Raw genomic sequence first — 4,619 nt, 5'->3', positions numbered from 1 at the left:
TGAATGCTTATGCTATAATTATCATGTGATAGCTAGATAATCATGTTTGTTCAAGGTATCATATTTAAGATTCAAACATTATGTTAAATTACTTAAGGTTATACTCTGTTGATTCTTAATTCAAGATTTCTTGGTGTTTTCCCTTTCTTGAGGAGTATAAGAGAGATGTGTTGCATCATCTCTATGTTAGGACGTAATGCTCATATGAATGCTTAACAAACACATATTGAGTAGACAAGTGAAGCCGTGAACCCTGGTCCATTTTAAATCATTAGAAACACATTTCCAACACAATTACCACACTTTAAATTTAATGCAATTTATTAATCCTAAAATACCAAAAATACTTTCTCCACAAACACACAAAAAAAAACCCAAACCATTACCCTTTTAATGTTTTTATTTAGCTTTCTTGCTTCGTTTGTTTACTTTACTTTACTTTTAGTTATCCTTATATTTCTTATCACTAATACAAAACCTTATGCTTGACAACCATACAGTTGAGTTGGGGACACAAGGCAAAAACTTTACTTTGCAGGTGGCAAGATATTTAGTGCTAAAGTTTGCTCTTTCACTAAATGGAAGGGGAAGTGTATTCATGATATTTCTTTGATGCAATATAGGATCAAAGTAAAGCATAGGATAGGTTGCTCTCTTGGATTAGGTCTCTGCCTTAGAGCCTTTTTCCTTTTTATCTTTCTTTAGCTTTTGTACATATTTTATTTTGTGTATAAGTTTGGATAATTTGGAGTAATAAATTAGTGTGGGGGTTTTTTGCCTCACAATCTTGGGTGTAAAAAAGAAGATGAGAAGAAGAATTCAGCTTATAAGACAATTACCAGATAATTTAATATAAATCCTCAAGTCATCCTTGTGGGGAAAAGACGCTTGCTACAACACTCTCCACTTGGACTCCTAAGGAGTTGCTACACACATAGTTGTCGACATGAAGAACATTTTCTATCGCCATTGCCGGGGAGTTGCAAGAAAGTACATCACTTTGGTTGTTGCATGGTGCCATCCACAAGTCAATTACCAAGGCAACTGTTAGAGAGTTCTCTGGCGCCGTAGAGTTGCAAGAGAGACATCACAAACTACATCTTCATCAAGTTAAAGTGATCACATCTTGTGGCATCATCAACACCAAACTTGTTAAACACCTAAGCTTGGGGAGGCTGCACCACTGTGAGCTTTTATTTCTCCTTTAGATTTTCAAAGTAATTTTATTTGTCTTATTTTTAGTGTTTTAATTTCTCTTTAAAACACAAAAACACATAAAAATTAGTATCAACTTTATTTGCAACCTTAAGCACTATGAACCAACCTGGACAAATTCCCCCTATGAATACGCTTTGGAGAAACAATAAGAGATGCTTGGGAAAGAATAAACAAAATGCATAATGAGGATCCTATTCTCTGTGATGAGAACAATATGAACCTTTTATTATTATTATGGACTAGATGGATGGTATAAAAATACTTTAGATAGAGCCACAAGGGGAAGTTACATTTTATCCTCACATGTAGGGACAAGACTTACTCTTAAAAATATCTGTGGCACTTACCGAGGACATGATAGGGAAGTAGATAATATAATCACAATACTTAACTCAGCAAAAGAAAGAGTTTAAAATTGTATCAAAGAACTTCCTAACAAGGAAGATTTTGAACACTTAGAACACCTTTCTAAAGGCACTTTCCAGAAAAAGAATATAAAATCGATACTATCCTCAAAAAGTTAAATATTTGTGAAAAAGAATTTACAAAAGATGACAAGCAACTTTTAGGTGCAGAAAAATGATATCATACTTGGGTGATATCTTTAAGGGAGCTATCTCAAGCAAATTTTTACTAAAAATCCAAGCCAAAAAGGCAACATTACCAATAACTAAAAAATAATTTACAAAGAAAAAATAGTTTGGGTAGTTAAAGGGAAAAAAAGAACAAGGAGATAAAGAACCAATGATAGAAGAAGAAAAAACTACTATGCTTATTGATAAGAAAGAGCCACCAATGATAACAAATGATACACAAATAAAAGAAGTTAAAATGCTAAATGAAATAAAAGAACCTCTACTTGATCTTGATAAATGCAGCTTGCATGAACTTATTAATATCCTACAAAAATATTCTGATGACCCATCCATTAATATGGAGCGAGCTAGGCTCAGCCATTACATATACATGATCATGCAGCCCGTCGGCTGCACATCGGCCGACCAAACTAGTTGGCTGCGTACCGGCCGATCAGCCCCGGCCGACCGAGTCTTAGTTTCGAAAAATTTCAGAAACGAGTAATATTTCTAAAAATTAATAAATAATGATTTTTTTTTAAAAAAAGTCTCCAAGTTCTTTACAATTGTAGTTCTTGACTGTAGCTAGTCTGCAGGTAGTAAATATTTTTTGATATTTAAAAGCCACATCATATTTTCTTCGACGACATTATCACCTCATTGAATTGGCTTTGCTTTTACAGGTAGAGACGGCAACATTTGAAAGATATTTCACGGCAAAAAAGATCACCAAGATCGAGTTGTGCATCGAGCGAGTGATATTCAAAAGTATTGATGATAGAACTACATCTGATTTTCAAAAAATAAAAGTAAAGGTATGCCATTGAGCTGGCATCATTGGCATGTTTGTAGGTCTACTTATAGTCAAATGCTATGTCTCTATTTTCATTGTTCTAAGAAATTGTGTGTGTTTTTTTTGTGAAAGCTAAGAAATTGTCTTAGAATCATGTATACCATTAATATGTTGGAACTATTTTGATCTTTGTACTAACATTTCCTGAGAGTTCCATTTCCATCTTTGGCCAACTGCACGTATATATTATGAATTCATGATTCATGGGAGGGCAACACACACCTAAACCCAGTGGAAAGAACCATCGGACATATGCTGGACAACGGCAAAGAATTACCAATGGACTGTGCCTTAACTGTTTTTAGTTTTACAGACAGAAATGTCCCTTGCCAGCTTTGCAATCTTCCTCCTTTTTCACCACCCCGTCTTCTCCGCATATATTGCTTCTCGCCGCCACTTCCCTCCTCTCCTCTCCGCCTCGCCATCTCCAGTCGTCGTCTTCCCTCGACTTCAACCCCCACGTCTCCAGCCGCTGCTGCTCCCCCCGCCCCCAACCCACGCAATCGGCGGCCCCCATCCCGCCGCCCATGGCCACGGCGCAGGCGGTTCGCCGCCTCCCGAGGACGAGGACTTCGTACGAGCTTTTCGAGCGCGACTACGACTGGTGGTACGCGCCGAGGAATCTCTGCAGCGAGATCCTTAGCGCCCATCGGTTTCCTTCGCACGTGCGCGAGTACGAGCAGAAGTCCGCGCCGTTGGGCCTCGTCCTCATCGAGGAGGGAGGCGACAGGTTCGCCGTTCCTAGGGTTCTCCCGGTCCTCGAGGTCACCGAAGAGGAACTCGTGGACCTCTACTTCCGCAACAACGGCGGGGACTACAGTTTCGTGGCCAGCCGCTACCGCCCTGGCCACGATCGAGCTTCGACTCCTCAACCGGTGCGTCAAGATCGTCATCCTCGGCCTGATCGCGGGCGGGCTTCTACTTTTGGCAAAGCGCGCTCTGAGGAGGCGCGGGTTCATGAGAGGCGACGCCGCGGCCGATCGAGGACGACGCCGGCGTATCTCCACTGGGCGGGCACGGAGGCGGAGGACCCGTCAATGCCCTCGCAGCCCATGTACTCCTCTTCAGGCGCGCCAGGGTGTTCGCTGCTGTTCGCTCACCGCGACGCTCACCGTGGCGCTCGCCACCGGGTGGACACGGAGGCGGGGGTCTCCTCGAGGCACTCGCAGGTCATGCGATCCTCGTCAGGCGCGCAGGTCTGGTTCTTGCCGTTCCTTCACCGCAGCGCGCGGCACCGGGCGGACACGGAGGCGGGGGTCTCCTCGACGCACTACACTAGACTAACCGAAGGTCCGGTTTCTTCTTCGAGCCAGTCAATTGGGGCTTTGGTTAAAATGCTTGGAGTTCTTGGTGCTGTGATTACAGTAGGATGTTTCTTGATGTTCTTTGCTGATCATATGCACCGCTGTTCGTGATGTGAGATTGGTCGGAGGATGCTTACAGTGGCATTGCGCCAACGATTGCAACGAGTTTCCTCTTCTTAGTGCACGGACCGTTGCCTTGTTGTGCGAGATTCGCGGATATTTGGATTGAAATTGCTAGAAGTCAGTTCTTGCGGTTTAGGTTTCGCTGCTCTGATTACAGGTTGCAAGGTCCGCTTAGCCATATATGTTTCTTGAATCGATGACTGGATACTAATAGGAGTTCTTAAACTGATGTCACCTCTAATTTCTTGCTACACTCGTAACTGATTTGTTGATGTATTGATATGTCACCCATTCTGATATCTTGCTGCATATGTTGCTTAAATTGAACTGCTATTTAGGTTGTGCTGCCGAGATTTTTATCGGACTGTATTGATGAATGTACAAAACACACAGATTTTGTTATACTTTGATTTCTCAACTTTATTCCAATCTCAACCAATGGTTCGTTTTAATTTCATCCGAGTAGATTGCAATGCATATGAAGGTCCAAAGTAGATTGGTAGTTCAGATTGGGAATGTCAGCAATATGCACACTTGTTTGGTCCA

The sequence above is a fragment of the Lolium rigidum genome, unplaced genomic scaffold (assembly GCF_022539505.1).
Source record: "Lolium rigidum isolate FL_2022 unplaced genomic scaffold, APGP_CSIRO_Lrig_0.1 contig_17643_1, whole genome shotgun sequence".
Taxonomy (NCBI): domain Eukaryota; kingdom Viridiplantae; phylum Streptophyta; class Magnoliopsida; order Poales; family Poaceae; genus Lolium; species Lolium rigidum.
This window is presented reverse-complemented; position numbering follows the sequence as displayed.